This window comes from Mustela erminea, chromosome X (genome assembly GCF_009829155.1).
Source record: "Mustela erminea isolate mMusErm1 chromosome X, mMusErm1.Pri, whole genome shotgun sequence".
Taxonomy (NCBI): domain Eukaryota; kingdom Metazoa; phylum Chordata; class Mammalia; order Carnivora; family Mustelidae; genus Mustela; species Mustela erminea.
Genome location: NC_045635.1, coordinates 78607613 through 78630756, shown reverse-complemented (window position 1 = coordinate 78630756; position 23144 = coordinate 78607613). Strand labels below are relative to the sequence as shown.

The window sequence follows — 23144 nt, the reverse complement described above, 5'->3', positions numbered from 1 at the left end:
TGGTGGGTCAATCTTCAGATTTTAAAATGTTTTTTTGATCTGAAAATACCATCATATTAACAATAACAAACACTTGTTGAGTACTTAGTACTTTGAAAGTAGCTCTAAGATTAGCAGAATGATTTTGAATGTCACTGCTTATTGTTGGGAGATTTATCAAGAGAAAAAGAAGACACTACTTGAATATTACTTGGATGGATTTTTAAAAACAATTGGATTGTCTAAGTCATTTCATCAAGTCTCTTCTAAATTCTAAGAGGCCAAGAAAATATCATTAATTTAATATGGAATATGTATTGTATGTTTTTACACCTTTGACTTCAATAAGATAGAAGTACTTGCAGTTTTTAGAAGTTAAAAAAAGATTCCAAAAACATTTAGAAGACATAAGTATTGATTATGTGTCATTGCTTAAAGCAATCACTTTATTGCTATTGAACCATTAGTAATTGAACCTCAATAATAATTGTTTCTGTAGAAAATTTAATTGATTTGATGATATTTTAAGGAACATAATGCTACAAATGATAAGGAGAGCATATATTGTGTTTCTATTTCAAAATTTGTCCTAAAATCCCCACCTTAAAGTTATTTACCAAACCAAGTGTCTTGATTGGAATCAGCTGAAGAATGGTACCATCCATGAAGGCAAAGAAGAGTCAAATACTAGACAAGTATAGGCTTGTTATAAGCTCAGGTACTTAAGAGATTTGCTTGGGAAACCTGCTGCAGAAAGACTCTCATAATGAAGCACAATGCTGGGGGGAAAAGTGCTAGAAAGGAGGTCATATTTCAACAATGGCTTCTTAAAAGGAGGGCCCTTCAGAATGTTCCAGGAAGAGATTATTCTGAAAGTGCTAGAAAGGAGGTCATATTTCAACAATGGCTTCTTAAAAGGAGGGCCCTTCAGAATGTTCCAGGAAGAGATTATTCTGAAACGTTGTAGAAACTGCTGACCCTTCTGAATGAATCTCAACAGAGTGATGAACAAGTAAGTAGTATTAAATTTGATTCATAAGAGACATATGAGTGGCTGAACTACCCAAAGCATGCTCTGTATGGTAAAGTGGCCCCAAGTATGCATGCTACATAGAATTTGACTTAAATTTCAGTTTTGTTTCCTGTTTTTTGGCTCTGTATTTATTTGGGGTTCATAAAGTGAGTGAAAGAGAATTAATATAACTAGTTCACTGAAAGTTTCAGAGAAGAGAAATACTGGGTTGGAGTAGAAATTAGTAAACCTTTCTGCAGGAAATTTGCACTGATTTTCGATGACCTTAAAAATATTTGTAGGCTTCCAGCTACAAGAATCTTAAAGAAGGACACCCTAGAAGTGGATAAATTCCCAGAAACATATAACCTACCAAAACTGAAGCAGGAGGAAATAGAAAATTTGAACAGACTGATTACAGCAAAGAAACTTGATCAGTAATCAAAAGACTCTCCCCCCAAAACTCAAAAATCCAAGACCACATGGCTTCATAGATGAATTCTGCCAAGATCTTAAAGAAGATTTAACACCTATTATTCTCAAACTATTCTAAAAAACAGAAGAGGGAGGAAAACTTTCCAATTCATTTTAAAAGGTCAGTATTACTCTGATACCAAAGCCAGATAAAGACACCACACACACACACACACACACACACACACACACACACACACACACACGAGAAATAAAGGCCAATATCTCGATGAATATAAATGCAAAAATCTTCAAAAAATACAAGCAAACCAAATCCAACAATACATTAAAAAATAATTCACCACAATCAACTGGAATTTACTTCTATGATACAAAGGTGATTCAATATTTGCAAAGCAATGAATGTGATAAATCACATCAATAAGAGAAAGTGCAAAACCATACAATTATTCCAATAGATGCAGAAAAATCATTTGACAAAGTACCATATCTATACATGATAAAAACTAACAGCAAAGCAGATCTAGAGGAAACATACTTCAACATGATAAAGGTCTTATATGAAAAACCCACAGCAAACATCATCCTCAATAAGGAAAAACTGTGAGCTTCTCCCCTAAGGTGAGGAACAAGACAGATGTCCACTCCTGCTGCTTTTATTCAGTATCAATCAGACAACAAAAAGAAAAAAAAGCAATCAAAGTTAGTTAGAAAGAAGCAGAATTTTCACTATTTCCAGATGACATGATACTCTCTATATAAAAAAAAAACCCTAAAGACTCAACAAAAAACTGCTAAAACCGTTAAATTCAGCAGTCTCAGGATGTAAAATCAATATACAGAAATCTGTTGCCTTTCTAAACAGTAATAATGAAGCAGCAGAAAGAGAAATTAAGCAAACAATTTGATTTAAAATTGCACAAAAATAATAAAATACCTAAGAGCACAACAAACCAAAGAGGTGAGAGTCTTGTACTCTGAAAACTATACAACATTAACAAAAGATATTAAAGAAAACATAAAGAAATGGAAAGAAATTTTTTGCTCATACGTTGATAGAATTAATAGTTAAAATGTCTATATTACCCAAAGCAATCTATACATTAAAGGCAATCCCTATCAAAATACCAACAGCATTTTTCAAAAAAATGGAGCACACAATCCTTTTTTCCCCAATATTATTTATCTACTTATTTATGATTTATCAGTTGCATATAACACCCAGTGCTCATCACATCACGTGCTCTCTTTAATGCCCATCACCCAGTTACCCCACAACCCCACCCAACTCCCCTCCAGAAACTGTGTTTCCCATAGTTAAGAGTGTCTCATAGTTTTTCTCCCTCACTGATTTCTTCCCATTCAGTTTTCCCTCCCTTCCGTCATTTCCCCTTCTTCTGCCCTGTTTCTTATATTCCACATTTGAGTGAAACCCTATAATAGTTTTTCCCTGAATGACTTATTTCACTCAGCATAATACTCTCCAGTTTCATCCACATTGATGTAAATGTAATATTCATCTTTTCTGATAACTAATATTCCATTGTATTTATATACCACATTTTCTTTATCCATTCATCTGCCATCATGGACATCTCACCTTTTTCTGTGGTTTGGCTATTATGGACATTACTGCTATGAACATTTGGGTGCATGTGTTCCTTTGGATCACTACATCTGTATCTCCGGGGTAAATACCTAGTAATGCAATTGCTGGATATTAGGGTGGCTCTATTTTTAACATCTTGAGGAACCTCCATACTGTTTTCCAAAGTGACTGTACCAGCTTGCATTCCCACCAACAGTGTAAGAGGGTTCCCCTTTCTCCAGAGCTAGGGAGTATAATGCTAAGTGAAGTAAGTCAAAGAAAGATCAAAACCATATGATTTCACTCAGGTATGGAATTTAAGAAACAAAACAAGTGAACAAAGGAAAAAGAGAGAGATAGAAGCCAAGAAGCCAAGAAACAGACCTAATTATAGAAAACAAATGGAAGGTTATCAAAGGAGAGGTTGGTGGGAGGATGGGTGAAAGAGGTTTACACTTATCATGATGAGCACTGAGTAACATACAGAATTGTTTAATCACTGTATTGTATACCTGACATTGGGTATATTGGAATTAAAGCAAAAAAAAAAAGAACTTTAAAAAATCATCCATACAATTATAGTCAAACTGATAGATTAATTTTGAATGTTTTTCTCATTATGCAAATGAAGTTATACAGAATGTGTGCATTTGTATCTGGTTTCCCTAATGCATTATAAGATTCATATAGCTGGAGATTGTTCTTTTTCCTACTATATAGTATTCAATTGTGTGACTATACCACAATTTATACATTCTACAGTGGGTATTTAGATACATCTCATCTGGGGGCTGGTGGACATATGAATACAGTTTGTTATAAAGCTCAGAGAAGAATTTCTATGTCATAGAGCATACATATAATTTGTTTAAGTTGATACTGCCAAACCATTTTTCTGAGATGATTGTAACTATTTCAGTCCAACCAGCAATACAAGTGAGAATTTCACATCCTCTATATATTTGTTGCTCTATAGCTTTGTCAAGACTTGTTATTTTCTATCTTTCTCATTTTAGAAATTTTGGTGGGTAGACTAATAATTTTTTATACATTTTTACCTGAAGTATAGTTGACATACAATATATTAGTTTCAAATATATGATATAGTGATTCAACAATTATACATTACAAAATGCTCATTGTGAGAAATGTAGATATCATCTGTCTCTTTACAAATGTATTACAATACTATTGACTATATTCCCTATGCTGTACCTTCATACCTATGACACCTATTTTATGACTGGAAGTTTGTACCTGCTAATTCATTCACATATTTCTCCTATCTCCCCACCCTTTTTCCCTCCGGAAATCACGTTTATTTTCTGTATTTATGAATCTGTTTCTATTTTTTGTTTGTTTTGCTTAGATCCCACATATAAGTGAAATTATTAAGTATTTGCCTTTGCTGACTTATTTCACTTACCATAATAACCACTAGGTCCATTTATGTTGTTGTGAATGGTAGGATTTCATTCTTTTGTATGGCTGAGTAATATTCTATTGTATATATACCACATCTTCTTTATCCATTTTTCCATGGACATAGGCTGCTTCCATATCTTAGTTATTATAAATAATGCTGCAGCAAACATAGGGATGCATATAACTTTTTTTTAAATTAATTTTTTATTTTTTATAAACATATATATTTATCCCCAGGGGTACAGGTCTGTGAATCACCAGGTTTACACACTTCACAGCACTCACCAAAGCACATACCCTCCCCAATGTCCATAATCCCACTATCATATGCATATAACTTTTTAAATTAGTGTTTTTATTTTTGAGCAAATATACAGAAATGGAATAACTGGATCATACAATATTTCCACTTTTAATTCTTTGAGAAACTGCCAAACTCTTTTCCATAGTGGCTGTACGAATTTACATTCTCACCAACAGTGCACAAGGGTTCCCTTTTTTTCAAATCCTTGCCAACACTTGCATTTCTTGTCTTTTTGATTCTAATCATTATGACAGGTGTAAGGTGATATCTTATTGTGATTGTAATGATGATGAGTAATGTTGAGCATCTTTTCATGTTTGTCATCTGTGTGTCTTCTTTGGAAAAATGGCTATTCAGGTTCCCCACACATTTTTAAATCAGATTATTTGGGGTTATTTTGGTATTGAGTTGTATGAATTCTTTACATATTTTGCATATTAACCCCCTTTCAGAGTTATCATTTGCAAATATCTTCTTTCATTCTATAAGTTGCCTTTTTGTCCTATTGATGGTTTCTTTAATTATGCAAAAGTTTTTAGTTTAATATAATCCCAATTCTTTATTTTTGCTTTTGTGTCCTTTGTCTATGGAGACAGATTAAGAAAAATATTGCTAAAGCTGATGTCTAAGAGCTTACTATGTTTTCTTTTAGGACTTTTATGATTTTGCATATCACACTTAGTTCTTTAATCACTTTTGAGTTTATTTTTGTATATGGTGTAAGAAAAAGGTCCAGTTTCATTCTTTTGCATGTAGCTGCCAGCTTTTCCCAACACTTTATTAAAAGACTTTCTTTGCCTCAGTGTGTGTTCCTGCCTCTTTTGTCATACATTAATTGATCATATAAGCACAGTTAATTTCTGGGCTTTCTATTCTGTTCCATTGATCTAATGTGTCTATTTTTGTGCCAATAGCATATCTTTTGATTGCAGTAACTTTGTAGAATAGTTTTAAATCCGAGATTATGATTCCTCCAGCTTTGGTCTTTTTTCTCAAGATTGCTTTGGCTATTAGGGGTCTTATGGGATTCCACAGGAATTTTACAATTACTTGCTCTAGTTCTGTGAATAACACTATTGGTGTTTGATAGGGATTGCATTAAATCTATGTACTGCTATGGGTTGTATTGACATTTTAACAATATTAATTCTTCTGATCCATGAGCATGTTATATCATTCTATTTATTTGTGTCATCTTCAATTTTTTTCATCAATGTCATAGTTTTCAAAATACATGCCTTTTACTTCCTTTATTAAATTTATTCCTAGGTATTTTACTTTTTTTGATGCAGTTGTAAATGGGATTGTTTTCTTAGTTTCTCTTTCAGCTACTTTTAAAATTAGTGTATAGAAATGCTATAGATTTTTGTATATTGACTTTGTATCCTGCAACTTTACTTATTAATATTTATTAGAATTTATTTATTAGTTTTAATAGATTTTCTTGGAATCTTTAGAGTTTTCTATATAGAGTATTGTGTCATCTGAAGATAGTGACAGTTTTACTTCTTCCTTATGAGTATGGCTACCTTTTATTTATTTATTTTTTTCTTGTCTGATTGCTGTGGCTAGGACTTCCAGTACTATGTTGAATAATTGTGGGGAGAGCTTGTATCCTTGTCTTACTCCTGATCTTGGAGGAAAAGCTTTCAGCTTTTCACTATTTAGTATGTTAGCGGTGGGTTTATCATATATGGTCTTTATTAAGTTGAGGTATCTTCCCTCTATACCCACCTTGTTGAGACCTTTCATCATGAATAGATGTTGAATTTTTTCACATGTCTTTTCTGCATCCACTGAGGTGATTATATTACTTTTATTTTTCATTTTGTTGATGTGATTAATTGATTAGTGAATATTGAAACATCCTTGAAACATCCTTGCATTCCTGGAATAAATCCCACTTGATAAGTGTGAATGATCCTTTTAGGGTATCGTTAAATTCAGTTGACTAACACTTTGTTGCAAATTTTTGCATCTATATTTATCAAGGACATTATTCTGTAATTTTCTTTTTTTGTGTGTGGCATCCTTTTCTGGTTTTGGTATCAGGGTAATGCTGGCTATATATTTAGAAGCATTTCTTCCTCTTCAGCTTTTTGAATCATTTGAGAAGGACATGTATTAACTCTTCTTCAAATGTGTGGTTGACTTCACCTTCAAAGACATCTGGTCCCGGAGTTTGGTTAGTAGGTACTTTTTTGATTACTGATTCAATTTCATTACAAATATATAATTAATCTGTTCAGGATTTCTATTTGTTCCTAATCCAGTCTTGGAAAATTGTATGTTTCTAGGAATTTATCTATTTCTTCTTGATTGTTCAATGTGTTGGCTTATAATTTTTTGTAGTAATCTCCTATAATGTTTTGTATTTCTGTGGTGTTAGTAGTAACTTCTCCTTTTTCTTAATAAGTCTGACCAAAGGTTTATCAATTTTGTTTATCTTTTCAAAGCTCTTAGTTTCATTTTTTTTTAGTCACTATTTCTTTCTTTCTTTTTTTTTTTTGGTCACTATTTCTGATCTTTATAATTATAGCTACAATAATAATTATTTAAGAAAGTGTTTTTTATAGCAGCAATGTCTACAATAGCCAAACTATGGAAAGAACCTAGATGTCCATCAACACATGAATGGATAAAGAAGAATTTGGTATATATACACAATGGAATACTATGCAGCCATCAAAAGAAATGAAATTTTGCCATTTGCGACGACATGGATGGAACTAAAGGGTATCATGCTTAGCGAAATAAGTCAAGTGGAGAAAGACAACTATCATATGATCTCCCTGATATGAGGAAGTGGAGATGCAACATGGGGGGTTAAGGGGGTAGGAGAAGAATAAATGAAACAAGATGGGATTGGGAGGGAGACAAACCATAAGTGACTCTTAATCTCACAAAACAGACTGAGGGTTGCTGGGGGGAGGGGGGCTGGGAGAAGGAGGGTGGGGTTATGGACATTGGGGAGGGTATGTGCTATGGTGACTGCTGTGAAGTGTGTAAACCTGGCGATTCACAGACCTGTACCCCTGGGGATAAAAATATATTATATGTTTATTAAAAAAATAAATAAAAATTAAAAAAAAAAAAGAAAGTGTTTTTTAAAAATATTCCCAGCTGGGGCAAATGGGTGGCTCAGTAGGTTAAAGCCTCTGCCTTTGGCTCAGGTCATGATCCCAGTGTCCTGGGTTCAAGCCCGGCATCAGGCTCTCTGCTCAGCAGGGAGCCTGCTTCCCCCTCTTTCTCTCTGCCTGCCTCTCTGCCTATTTGTGATCTCTGTCAAATAAATAAGTAAATAAAATCTTAAAAGAATAAATAAAGTAAAATAATTCCCAGCTGTATATTTTTCTTTAAATTTTTATTAAATCCTTGTTTTATCACATTCTGATTAATTAATATGGTCTTTTTGGAATTAGTTTTCTTTTAGAATCTAATACATGATCAATTTTGTAAAAGTAAAAGGATGGTTGGAAATAATATATATTTTCTGTAGTGTTTTGTTTGTTATGATAACCTGCTTAATATTAAATTATATGCTATTTTTCCACTTAATCTGGCTAAAATAGAAAGGGTTGATTAAAATTCAGTTCATTCAATTATGTTTTTCTGTTTTTCTTGGAGGTAGTACACATAATTCAGTGATTCTCAAATGTTAGCATGTATAAGTATCAACTGGAATACTTACTAAAATGCAAACTTCAGAGCTCTAGAATATATCAGAGATGATATCAGGAGTTTACAGTTTTAATAAGCATTCTGATGCAGGTAATGCAAAGACTAATTTTTCAGATACATTAATGTAGTGTCTCTGAGGTTCTCAAGTTATAATGACTTGGGCCCAAATCTCAGTTATGCCCTTACCAGTGATAACCTTGAACAAGTTATTAAACCTCTCTATGCTCAGTTGTTTCACATCTAAAATGAGAATGGCCATGTCTGCCACACAGTGTTATTCTGAACATTAAATTAGCTAACATATGTGAAAATGATAGTGTAGTAGTACAGTATCTCGCCACATTGTTCATTATTTTAAAGGCCCATGTCTTTTATTTTTCTTGACCACACACTATTTCATCAATGTCAAATAAACTGTGCTTCACTTATTGAAATCACATTGATACTATTAATAACCACCTATACATTTTAATTACATTTTTTCTGTTAAGAAATATTTTTACCTTTTTTGAAGATTTTATTTATTTTTTAAAAGATTTTATTTATTTATTTGACAGAGAGAGGCACTCAGAGAGAGGAAACACAAGCAGCAGGAATGGGAGAGGGAGAAGCAGGTTTCCCACTGAGGAAGGAGCCTGATGCAGGACTCAATCCCAGGAAACAAAAGCAGAAATAAACTATAGGGAGTTCATCAAAATAAATGTCTTCTGAACAGCCATGGAAACAGTCAACAAAACTAAATCGCAACCTATGAAATGGGAGAAGATATTTGCAAATGACATAAAAGATAATGGGCTAGTATCCAGGATCTATAAAAAACTTATCAAACTCAATAGCCAAAAACTATATAATCCAGTCAAGAATTGGACAGAAGATATGAACAGACCCTTCTCCAAAGAAGACATACAAATGGCCAACAGGCACATGGAAAAAAATGCTCCATGTCACTTGCCATTAGGGAAATACAAATCAAAACCACAGTGAGATACAACTTTACCCCAACTATAATGGCTAAAATTAACAAGCCAGGGAACAATAAATGTTGGTGAGGATGTGAATAAAGGGGAACTCTCCTACACTGTTGGTGGGATCGTGACCTAAGCCAAAGGCAGACTGGTTAACTGACTGAGTCACCCAGGCATATCAAAATATTTTTACTTTTTAAGGGGCTTTATTTTAGATATCCCTTATAATTTGCAAATAGTTGTACTTTTCTTCTGTTGGTTGAGTCTGAAACTTTGTTGTTTAGTTTTTATTTTATAATCATAAATCTGCAATCTAGCTAGACTTGGAGAGGAGTAAGGAAAACATGGATCCCATAAAACTGCAATGAGGGCCCAAAGTTTTTTGGTTATTTTGAGTAGATGGGGGTGAAAAGTTGCTCTCCTGAACTACAGAAGGAATGGTCTGGTAGTTAAGATAAAACACAAATCAAATTTATTAGATATGTCCACAATCAGCAAAGGAGATCTTGCTGGTCTTGCCATTCCTGGATCCAAAGCACTTCATGGCTTCCACAATATTCATGCCCTCTTTCATTTTGTCAAAACCACATGCTTGCCATCCAACCACAAAGTCTTGGCAGTGCAGATGAAAAACTGGGTACCATTTGTGTTGAGCCCAGTATTTGAGATGGATAAGATGCCAGGAACCTTATGCTTCATGATGAAATTCTCACCATCAAGTTTCTCCCCATAGATGGACTTGCTGCCAGTGTCATCATGGCATGTGAAGCCACCACTCTGGCACATAAATCCCAGAATAATTCTGTGAAACCAGGAACATTTATAACCAAATCCTTTCTCCTCAGTACTCAGAGCATGAAACTTTTCTGTTGTCTTTGGAAATTTTGCCTCCAAACAGCTAGAAGGAGATGCAGCCCAAGGGCTCACATCCATGGTGATGTCAAAGAACACAGTGGGGTTGACCATGAATGGGTGGTGGTATCTGCAAGGCCAAGACTGAACTTTTATTACAGCACTTAACTCTTTTTTACATTGGCTTTATCTTCTCTAAACTCTTTTGCTTTATTTTTTCATATTTTCATGCTTTATACCTTGTTTTATTTTATATACAATATTTTTCTTTCCTTTTTGTATTTAGGTATTTGGAAGAAATCAACCACTCCTTAAATTTACATTTGTGTTTTAAAAGTTGTACCTATATTTCTCTTTTCAATTTTTTTAATTTTTTTTGTTTTTTTTCCTCTCTTATCAATGTTAAGTTAAAAAAATGATATTTCTTGATTTCTCCCCTTCTCATGAAACTATCTCTACTATAAATACAGTAACATTTTACATAGCTAGATGTTCATAAGACTTATTTTTCAACTTTGAATTTTAAAAGTTTAAACCAGGACATTTCTGATCCTGCTTACCTCATTTATTTTGTATTATATTGAACTCTTTCAGCTCAAAGTTTTCTACTAAAGTTGGGTTTTTGTTTTTTGTTTGTTTGTTTTCTGTTTTTTGTTTTACTTTACTTGATCTGTTCTTCATGTGATTGGGAAGTTTGGATTTCCTAGAGCCATTCTCTGTATTGTATTACATTTTTCCCATTTTGTACTCTTTTCTATTTTTTATTTTTTTAGTTTTTGATGTAGTGTTCAATGATTCATTAGTTCCTTATAACACCCAGTGCTCATCATATAACAAGCTCTCCTTAATGCCCACCACCCCACTCACCTCCCTATCCACAGTCCTCAGTTTGTTTCTCCAAGTCAAGAGTCTTTCATGGTTTGTCTCCCTCTCTGATTTCTTCCCATTCAGTTTTCCCTCCCTTTCCCTATTATGCCTTATATTCCACATATAAATGAAACCATATGAAAATTGTCTTTCTCTGATTGACTTATTTCACTTAGCTCCAGTGCCATCCATGTCTTTGTATATGGTAGGTAGTCATTCTTTCTGATGGCTGAGTAATATTCCATTACATATATGAATCACATCTTCTTTATTCATTCATCTGTTGAAGGACATCTTGGCTCCTTCCTCAGTTTGGCTATTGTGGACATTGTTGCTATGAACATTGGGCTGCAGATGCCCCTGATTTTCACTACATCTGTATCTCTAGGGTAAATACCCAATAGTGCAAATTCTGGGTCATAGGATAGCTGTATTTTTAACTTCTTGAGGAACCTCCATACTGTTTTCTAGAGTGGCTATACCAGCTTGCATTCTCACCAACAGTGTAAGAGAGTTCCCCTTTATTCACATCCTCACCAACATTTGTTGTTCCCTGGCTTGTTAATTTTAGCCATTATAGTTGGGGTAAGGTTATATCTCACTGTGGTTTTGATTTGTATTTCCCTAATGGCAAGTGACATGGAGCATTTTTTTCATGTGCCTGTTGGCCATTTGTATGTCTTCTTTGGAGAAGGGTCTGTTCATGTCTTCTGTCCAATTCTTGACTGGATTATATGGTTTTTGGCTATTGAGTTTGATAAGTTTTTTATAGATCCTGGATACCAGCCCATTATCTTTTATGTCATTTGCAAATATCTTCTCCCATTCCATAGGTTGTGATTTAGTTTTGGTGACTGTTTCCATGGCTGTTCAGAAGACATTTATTTTGATGCAGTCCCAATAGTTCATTTCTGCTTTTGTTTCCTTTGTCTTTAGAGAAATGTCTTGCAAGAAATTTCTGCAGCTGAGGTCAAAGAAGTTACTGCCTGTGTTCTCCTCATGGGTTTTGATGGATTACTGTGTCACATTTAGGTTTTATATCCATTTTGAGTTTATCTTTGTGTATGAAAAAGAGAATGGTCCAGTTTCACTCTTCTGCATGTGGCTATCCAATTTTCCCAGCACAATTTATTGAAGAGAATTTTCTCCATTGGATATTCTTTCTTGCTTTGTCAAAGATTAGTTGACCATAGAGTTGAGGGTCCATTTATGGGCTCTCTATTCTGTTCCATTGATCTTTGTGTCTGTTTTTGTGCCTGTATCATGCTGTCTTGATGATCACAGCTTTGTAATATAGCTTGAAGTCAGGCATTGTGATGCCCCCAGCTTTGGTTTCCTTTTTCAATATTATTTTCTGGTTCCATACAAATTTTAGAATTGTTTGTTTCAGCTCTGTAAACAATATTGATGTTATTTTGATAGGGATTGCATTGAATGTGTAGATTGCACTGGGCAGCATAAACATTTTCGCAATGTTTATTCTTACAATCCGTGAGCATGTAATGTTTTTCCATTCTTTTGTGTCTTCCTCAATTTTTTCATAAGCGTTATGTAGTTTCTAGACTAAAGATCCTTTACTCTTTGGTTAGGTATAATCCTAACCAAAGGTATTTTATGATTTTTGGTGCAGTGGTAAATGGGATCAATTCTAATTTCTCTTTCTTCAGTCACATTGTTAGTATATAGAAATGCAACTAATTTCTGTGCATTGATTTTGTATCCCGTCACATTGCTGAATTGCTGTATGAGTTCTATCAGTTTTGGGGTAGAGTCTTTGAGCTTTCCACCTAAAGTATCACATCATCTGCAAAGAGAAAGAGTTTGACTTCTTTGCCAGTTTGAATGCCTTAGGTTTCTTTTTGTTATCTCATTACTGAGCCTAGGATTTCTAGTACTATGTTGAAGAATAGTGGTGAGAGTGGGCATCCCTCTCGTGTTCCTGACCTTAAGGGGAAAAGCTCTGTTTTTCCCCATTGAGAAAAATATTCAGTGTGGGTTTTTCATAGATGGCTTTTATGGTATTGAGGTATGTTCCTTCTATCTCTATATGCTGGAGGATTTTTATTAAGAAAGGATGTTGTCAAATGCATTTTCTGCATCAATTGAGAGAATCATATGGTTCTTGTCTCTTCTTTTGTTAATGTTATCTTTCATGTTGATTGGTTTGTGAATGTTGAACCAACCTTGCAGCCCAGGAATAAATCCCACCTGGTCATGATGGATAGTCATTTTAGTGTACTGTTGGATTTTGTTATCTGATATCTTCTGAATATTTTGCCATTCATGTTCATCAGGTTTATTGGTCTGTAATTTTCCTTTTTGATGAGGTCTTTGTCTGGTTTTGGAATCAAGGTCATGCTGGCCTCATAGAACAAGTTTGGAAGTTTTCCTTCCATTTCATTTTTTGAAACAGCTTCAGTAGTATAGGTATGATTTCTTTTTTGAATTATGTAGAATTCCCTGGGAAGCCATCTGGTCCTAGACTCTTATTTGGGGGGACATTTTGATTACTGTCTCAATTTCCTTTCAGGTTATGGTTCTGTTCATATTGTCTGTTTCTTCTTGTTTCAGTCTTGGCAGTTTATAAATTTCCAGGAATGTATTCATTTCTTCCAGGTTGCCTAATCTGTTGGTATATAGTTGCACATAATATGTTCTTACAGTTGTCTGTATTGCCTTGGTGTTGGTTGTGATCTCTTCCTTTTCACTCATGATTTTATTAATTTTGGTCATTTTTCTTTTGGATAAGTCTGACCAGAGGCTTATCAATTTCATTAATTCTTTCAATGAAACAACTTCTAATTTCATTGATCTGTTCTACTGTTCTTCTGGTTTCTGTTTCTTTGATTTCTGATCTAATCTTTATGATTTCTCTTCTCCTACTTGATTTAGGCTTTATTTGTTGTTCTTTCTCCAGGTCCTTTATGTGTAAGGTTATCTTGTGTATTTGATTTTTTTTTAATTTTTTGAGAGAGGGTTGTATTGCTAAGTACTTCTCTCTTAGGACCACCTTGGCTGTATCCCAGAGGTTTTGAACCAATGTATTTTCAGTCTCATTACATTCCATGAGTTTTTTAGTTTCCATGAATTAATCTTCTTTAATTTCTTGGCTGACTCATTCATCCTTTAGCAAGGTGCTCTTTAATTTCTAAGCATTTGAGTTCCTTCCAAATTTCCTTTTGTGATTGAGTTCAAGTTTTAAAGCATTGTAGTCCAAAAATATGAAGGGCATAATCTCAATCTTTTGGTATCTGTTGAGACCTAATTTGTGACATGATATGTTATCTATTCTGGAGAAATTTCCAGGTGCACTCAAGAAGAATGAGTATTCTGTTGTTTTAAGATGGAATGTTCTGCATATATCTGTGAAGTCCATCTGGTCCAGTATGTCATTCAAAGCCCTTGTTTCTTTGTTGATCTTCTGTTTAGGCGATCTGTCCATTGTTGTGAATGGGGTGTTTAAGTCCCCTCTTACTGATGTATTATTATCAATATGTTTCTTTACTTTGGTATTAATTGGATATTAATATCATTGTCTGCTCCCATGCTGGGGGCATAAATATTTACAATTGTTAGATCTTCTTATTGGATAGACCCTTTAAGTATGATATAGTGTCCCTCTACATCTCTTACTAAAGTCTTTGGTTTGAAATCTAAATTGTCTGATAATGAGGACTATTACCACAACTTTCTTTTGAGGTCCATTAGCATAGTAAATTGTTCTCCACCCATCACTTTCATTCTGGAGGTGTCTTTAGGTCTTATTATATGAGTCCCTTGTTGACAGCATATGGGTGGTTCTAGTCTGATCCCCTGTGTCTTTTTGATTGAGCGTTTATTCATGTAAATTCAGAGTAATTATTGAAAAAGTTGAATTTAGTGCCATTGTATTGTTTGCAAAGTCCTTATTTCTATAGCTTGTCTCTTTTTCTTTCTGGTTTCTGTCTGTCCTGGAAGCCCTTTATCTCTCCTTCCATTCTGAATGACAACCTTGCTAGATAAAATATTCTTGGCTGCATGTTCTTCTCATTTAGTACACTGAAAATGTCTTGTCAGCCTATTTTGGCCTGCCAGGTTTCTATGGATAGGTCTGATATTACCATGATATTCCTCCCTCTGTATGTAAGGAATGTCCTCTCTCTGACTGTTCTCAGGTAGCTTTTTTTCCTCTACAATTTGCAAGCTTCACTATTATATGTCAGGGGGTTGATCTATATTTATTGATTTGAGGTGGGGTCCTCTCTGCCTCTTGAACATGAATGCTTGTTTCTTTTCCCAGAATAGGGAAGTTCTCAGCTATGATTTGTTCAAATATACCTTCCAGTCCTTCTCTTTCCCCAGCCCCAATAATTCTGACATGGGTTCATTTCAGGGCATAATTAATCCCTCAAAGCCTTTCTTAATGGGCTGTTAGATGTTGCTCCCTCTTTTCCTCAACTTTCTTTCCATCAGCCCATCCTCTAGATCACTTATTCTCTCTTCTGCCTCATTCACCCTAGCTGTTAGAGAATCCAATTTAGACTGCATCTCATTCATAGCATTTTTAAATTCAGCTTGATTTGATCTCATTTCTTCCCTTAGAGAGTCTGTACTGTTATTTATGCTTTTTACAAGCCTAGCTATTAATTTTATAATTGCTACCCTGAATTCCACCTCTGACATCTTATTTATATCCATATCAATTAGCTCTGTGGCAGAGAACATTGTCTCTGGTTCTTTCTTTGGTTGTGAATTCCTCCTTCTAGTCATTTTGCCCAGAGAAGGATGGGTGAAAAAATGAGCAGAGTCCAAAATATCACCACAGCCCAAGCAAAGTACACCCTAGACAAATCTGAAGCAGTTGGAAACCACAGCAGAAAAGCAAACAAGACCAAAATGAAACAAGACAAAAGGGGGAGGTTGGAGAGAGTATAATCTCACAGAGTTCACAAAGCAAGGTGATTCAATTGTTTCTGATTGAATTTGTCTCTGGGTTAGAAGACATTGCATCCCAAAACTGCAAAGAAAACAAAACTTATGTATATATTTTTAATAAAGCTTAATATAGTGAAAAAAGGACTAAAATGAAACCTATATCTATAAAATGTAGATGTAAAAGTTAAAAGCAACTTTAAAACATAAGTTGGTAAAATAAGAATCTAGTTGGAATGTAGAAAAAGTAAAAAAAAAAAAAAAGAAAGAAAGAAATGGAAAATTTTTGACTGAAAAATAAATAAGTTGTGAGAAAACACCTGAAGGCTCAATATACTATTTTCCCCTGTTGCTGGAGTTTTACAGTCTTGTAGGATCCATAAAGTTGTAGTCTACGTGTTCTTCCAGTCTGTCTTCTGGGGGAGGGGCCTGCTGTGTGTTGCTTCTCAGGTGTCTTTTCCTGGGTGGAGTTGCCCCACACTTTTTCAGGGGGCTGGGCTCAATGTTGCTTTTTTTCCCCTTGAGGTTGTCTGAGCTTCTGCAAATGATCAGAGCAAGAATGGCTGTGACCAGATCTCTGGCCCAGAGCCAAAAGATCATGGTCCCCTCTCTTTAATAAACTCCTAGGGCAGTTTTCACTTTTTTGAGTGCTGAACTCTGCAGACTCTTGATGTGTGTGCCCACTGCAATCCTACGGAGGAAGTCCCAGGGACCCATGAGTGCAGCTGCCCTTTGTGTCCTTGGGACGTGAGCAGTTTTGGGCTCATGCACACAGCCTGTTACATTGTTCCTGGATCACAGCTGGGTGCTGCCCAGCTGACTTTTCTGGGGTCACCACCACCCTGATAGCTGTTGCCCAGCTGTGGATGCAGCAGTTGTTTGACCCCTCCTAGGGGATGGTAAACAGCCTATATGTTCCAGTCCTTTTCAGGATGTTCAGGCAGAGCAGTCACCCCAGTGGCCTGCCTCATGGATTATGGCAGCCTGAGCTGAGAGTCCTTCCTGGGCTCGCTGACCATAACCAGTTTCCCACTCCACTGCTTGGGCAATTTCCCAGTTCTGGTGTCCCCATTCATTCTGTGTCTCCTTGGATTCTGAGACCACAATGACCCACCTAGAATTCTGCCCTTTTCTTTCCTTGAGCCCCATTGAGAAAGGGATGTTTCTCACTAGAGCAGATCTCAAAGGTTTCCAATTTGTGTTCCAATGTTATATAACTTTCCAGTAGCTCATGGAGTATCCCTCCCCCCTCTATTTATCTTCTTATATTTCCTGCAGATTCATGACTCTGTACCACTAATCTTTCAAAAAGCAGTAGTTTTCTACTTGTAAAGTTCCAGATATATTTTCATACATCTCACATTGAATTCATGGGTGTTCAGAATGGTTTGGTAGATACCCAGCTAAATTCAAGGGACCAGATGAAATGAGGTCCCCTACTCTCCCACCACCTTGCCTTTTCAGTTCATTTTGTAATACTTTTTAAAAAAGTATTCTTGGACATGACTCTGACCTCTAAACAGCTGACCTCTAAACAAGCCCTCCAGTATTATTTTCCACATCCACTACTGTACTCAAAAGGCATTTTATCAACCTTCACAAAATATATAACTTATCTCTGATGTGGGATGTATGTGGATAAAATGGAGCTAATTAAAATCACAATAAACACTGACCAACATGTAGTTCCTAAAAAGGACCAAAATTGGTTTTTATAATAATGAAGTTTTAAATGTCATAAACATGCCTTGTCTTTCTATCTTTTAAGGTCTGCCTACTTGGTGGAAGAATATCTTTTTTTTTTTCTTTTTTTATTTTTTTGACAGAGAACACAAGTAGGCAGAGGGGCAGGCAGAGGTGGGGGGAAGCAGGCTCCCTGCTGAGCAGAAAGCCCATTGAAGGGCTTGATCCCAGGACCCTGAGATCATGACATGAGCCAAAGGCAGAGGCTTAACCCACCGAGCCACCCAGGCACCACTTGGTGGAAGAATTTCTATATGGATGCCTTGAGCTTGGTGTGTTGCCAGCAGAAATAAGGTTGGCAGGATTTTGTCTACTTCACTTCATCTTGTTCCACTCTGTAATTTTGTTATACTGAATTTCTTTCACTCTATCAAATACTCTATCAGTTATAGTGATTTTGATTTTAGGTAATAGAAAACACTGACTCAAACTAGCTCATGTAAGGAGGAAATGTATTAACTTAAAACTGGAGGTCTAAATGTATGGTGAGCTCTAGCTATAATAGAAAACAATAGCTATCCAATTATTGTTATGAAACCCTTCGACTCATTCCGGTTCTGTGCCAAGGTCTCTGCAGTCTGACTTCATTCTAAGACTGGTTATCTTCTGTTAAGCAAGATGATTAAAAATAAGAAAATAAGGATTACAAGTTGTTTGTTGTTGTTGTTTTGTTGATCATTTCTTTTGCTGTGCAGAAGGTTTTTTTGTTTGTTTGTTTGACATAGACTCGCCTATTTTTTATTTTGTTGCTTATGCTTTAAGTACCATATTCAAAAAATTATTGCCAATTCCCATGTCAAAGAACTTTTCTCTTTCTTATTGTCTAGGATTTTTATGGTTTTTACTCTGACATTTAAGTCTTTACTCCATTTTGAGTTATTTTTTGTGAGCAGTATAAGGTAAGGTTTTGTTCTTTTGCTTATTAATATATCCTATTTTTGCAGCACCATCTGTTGAAGAGATTGATTTTTGTATATTAACTATTCTTGACCCCTCATCAAATATTAGTTAACTGAGTTCCCATACATAGATGGGGTCCGTGATCAAAGGAGCGAGACTGATACAAAGCGAAGGTTAAGCAAACTTTATTTCCATGCCAGGCATCAGAAACCAGACTGACCAGTCAGGGCCACCTTGTAAGAGAGCGACCCTGCCCTGATCTTACAAGCTAGTTTTATAGGGCATAACCACAGACCTCAAGGTATGTGGCTTCTATTGTTAGGGCGTTTATTCCTGGAATCGATACCCAGAACTGATACCCAGAACCACTGGGGCATTTATTCCCAGAATGAAGTCCGTGGATGTAAACAACAATATGGCTAACTTGGCAATATGGAGTCACTCTGGCTAAGCAGGCCCTAATAGTTAAACAGGTTTTAACATTAAATTGGTCCTAACAACATAATTCTCTGATCCATGCGAACTCTATTAGAGATGTTGGGGTTTAATCTCTATTTGAGATTTTGTAGATTAAATGTAATTTTGTGGATGAGGGGTATGATTAACATAGCTCCACAGTTTTAGAAATAGTTGTTCCTAGAACATATCTCAGGGTAGAGGCAACACTGTGCTATATGGCTTCACAGGCTTTGCCATACAATTGAATGATACCTCTCTTACTAGGGCCAGGGGCTCAGCAAACTATGATCAATGGTCCAAATCCAGCTCATTACCTCATTTTGTAAGTATAGTTTTATTTGAGTACGAACACATTTATTTATGTAGAGCCTACAAAGCTAAAATTATTTACCACGTGTCACTTTAAGGGAAAAAATGCTATCCTCTGACTTGGACAACACAGAGACCTTGTCTTTAGGCTTTGTCTTCCTGGGAGAAGCTACACGCAGGGAATTGACTTAAGATTACCTACCCTCACTGTAAACAATGGAAATGTAACAGGGTTCTTTGGCTTCTTTTACTTGTACTTGGTGAGCATTCAGACAAGTAACCATAGTCTTCATAATAATTATGGGGAAGAGAAAGTGAATGGGACAGGAACAACTATGGGATTGAGAAAAATGAGTTATTCATAGTTTTTTGGGTTCCTCATACCATGCTGTCATCAGCAGTTGTAACTCACTGTGGAATACTGGGAGAACAGGGCCTATGAATCCATCTAAATTCATGCAGTTTTATCTTCTGTTCCATGTAGTAGTTTCTGAATAGATAGGTTTCTGTATCTGTTGCTCTTAAATAAACTTAACATTCTTTAACTATATATGTGTATCCATCAATCACATTACTGGATTAGAGTGTAACAGCAGGTTTGTCAAACTATATTGATGGCTAAGGGTATTTTGGGGATGTAAGGTATGAAAGTATTACTTAGAAAACCCAAAAGACTCCACCCCCAAACTACTAGAACTCATACAGCAATTCAGCAACCTGGCAGGATACAAAGTCAATGTGCAGAAATCAGTGGCTTCCTTATACACTAATAATGAAAATACAGAAAGGGAAATTAGAGAATCAATTCCATTTACTATAGCACCAAGAACCATAAGATACCTGGGAATGAACCTAACCAAAGAGGTAAACCTAACCAAAGAGGTAAACCTGTACTCGAGGAACTACAGAACACTCATGAAAAAAATTGAAGAAGACACAAAAAGATGGAAGACCATTCCATGCTCTTGGATCAGAAGAATAAACGTTGTTAAAATGTCTATACTGCCTAGAGCAATCTATACTTTTAATGCCATTCTGATCAAAATTCCACCGGTATTCTTCAAAGAGCTGGAGCAAATAATCCTAAAATTTGTATGGAATCAGAAGAGACCCCGAATTGCTAAGGAAATGTTGAAAAACAAAAATAAAGGTGGGAGCATCACGTTACCTGATTTCAAGCTTTACTACAAAGCTGTGATCACCAAGACAGCATGGTACTGGCATAAAAACAGACCCATAGACCAGTGGAACAGGGTAGAGAGCCCAGATATGGACCCTCAACTCTATTGTCAATTAATCTTCGACAAAACAGGAATAAATATACAGTGGAAAAAAGACAGTCTCTTCAATAAATGGTGCTGGGAAAACTGGACAGCTATATGTAGAAGAATGAAACTCGACCATTCTCTTACACCGTACACAAAGATAAACTCAAAATGGATAAAAGACCTCAACGTGAGACAGGAATCCATCAGAATCCTAGAGGAGAACATAGGCAGTAACCTCTTCTATATCAGCCACAGCAACTTCTTTCAAGATATGTCTCCAAAGGAAAAGGAAACAAAAGCAAAAATAAACTTTTGGGACTTCATCAAAATCAAAAGCTTCTGCAAGCAAAGGAAACAGTCAGGAAAACAAAGAGGCAACCCTTGGAATGGGAGAAGATATTTGCAAATAACAGAACAGACAAAAGGTTGATATCCAGGATCTATAATGAACTCCTCAAACTCAACACACATGAAACAGGCAAACATATCAAAAAATGGGAAGAAGATATGAACAGACACTTCTCCATTCAAGACATACAAATGGCTATCAGACACATGAAAAAAATGTTCATCATCACTAGCCCTCAGGGAGATTCAAATTAAAACCACATTGAGATATCACCTTACACCAGTTAGAATGGCCAAAATTAACAAAACAGGAAACAACATGTGTTGGAGAGGATGTGGAGAAAGGGGAACCCTCTTACACTGTTGGTGGGAATGCAAGTTGGTGCAGCCTCTTTGGAGAACACTGTGGATATTCCTCAAGAAATTAAAAATAGAACCTCCCTATGACCCTGCAATTGCACTCCTGGGTATTTATCCCAAAGATACAGATGCAGTGAAAAGAAGGGCCATCTGTACCCCAATGTTTATAGCAGCAATGGCCACGGTTGCCAAACTGTGGAAAGAACCAAGATGCCCTTCAACAGATGAATGGATAAGGAAGATGTGGTCCATATACACTATGGAGTGCTATGCCTCCATCAGAAAGGGTGAATACCCAACTTTTGTAGCAACATGGACGGGACTGGAAGAGATTATGCTGAGTGAAATAAGTCAAGCAGAGAGAGTCAATTATCATATGGTTTCACTTATTTGTGGAGCATAACAAATATCATGGAGGACAAGGGGTGTTAGAGAGGAGAAGGGAGTTGGGGTAAATTGGAAGGGGAGGTGAATCATGAGAGACTATGGACTCTGAAAAACAATCTGAGGGGTTTGAAGTGGTGGGGGTGTGGGAGGTTGAGGTACCAGGTGGTGGGTATTATAGAGGGCACGGATTGCATGGAGCACTGGGTGTGGTGAAAAAATAATGAATACTGTTTTTCTGAAAATAAATAAATTGAAAAAATTTAAAAAAGAAAAAAGAAAGTTGTATCTTATTTCTTTTTCCAAATGGTGAACTTATTGAAATCAGGGACCATACCTTATACTAATTTTATCTAGAAGAGTAAGTGCTAGGTTGCTTAATAAGGGCTTGTGAACATGGAATAGTCTAGATGGGCAATCAAGCAAGATTGAATGCTTTGGTTAATTTACTTAATTGTTTTAAGGAGGGAGAAATTTAAAAACACTTTCTACTTCCAATAGTTGTCTGTTCTCTTATAAAAAGATGTAGGTGAAATAGTGATAAATCCAAAATAACTGAAACTAGAATGGTCTATTTGGTGTTAAAAGCACACATAAGGACTATTAGGGTAGACTGTATCCTTGACCTGTAGTCATAACTTTATTCATGAAAGGCTCAGGGACTTAAGCATGCTTAATAAATTTGATAAATTAAAAAATGTTTAGAACCAAAGGTAAACTGTGATTCCAGTCTACAAAGTTGGCTCATAAATGGTAGCAAAACTAGGATAATGTCAACTATATAACTGAATATGGAGCCCTCATTTTACTTTGGTTCCCGACTCATTAGCAAAATACATAAAACTAAAAGAATCCAATCATTACTTCTTCCTACCATGTGCCAAACACCACTCAAGGCACTGCAAGTATAGTGTTCAATAATGCAAACAAAGTCTATGCCCTTAGTGAGTTTTTATTCCATTGGGACAACACATATAATTAATCAGATGCACTGCAATATTGAGATTATATAATAAGTAATAAATAATAAGCTAGGTAAGTACTGGGTGTTCTAAGAGCACAGAGAAAAAATATTGAAACCAGAATGAGGAATCAAATATCTCCTTGAGAAACTACACAGTGGGTTGAAGTTAAATCAACAGGGAGGGAGGTGGAGAATTGGTGAGAGTAGTGGTGAAGAACATTCCAAGGAAAAGAAACAATAAATGCCAGAGTCCTGGGGTGGAAACAACTGGTAGGGGGGACTGGAACTTTAGATGGAATGGATGGTTTTCTAGAAAATTGTGCTTACCAAAAATAATTCAAGAATAGCATGACTGACATGAGATTAGGCTTAAGAGGTAAGCAGGTGTGA

At 35.7% G+C, this 23144-nt stretch overlaps 1 pseudogene; it reads right to left on the bottom strand.

Annotated features, from left to right (window-relative positions):
• Positions 1-9864: 9864 nt before the first annotated feature.
• LOC116582301 lies at positions 9865-10355 on the bottom strand (annotated as a pseudogene).
• Between the last annotated feature and the right edge of the window lie 12789 nt (positions 10356-23144).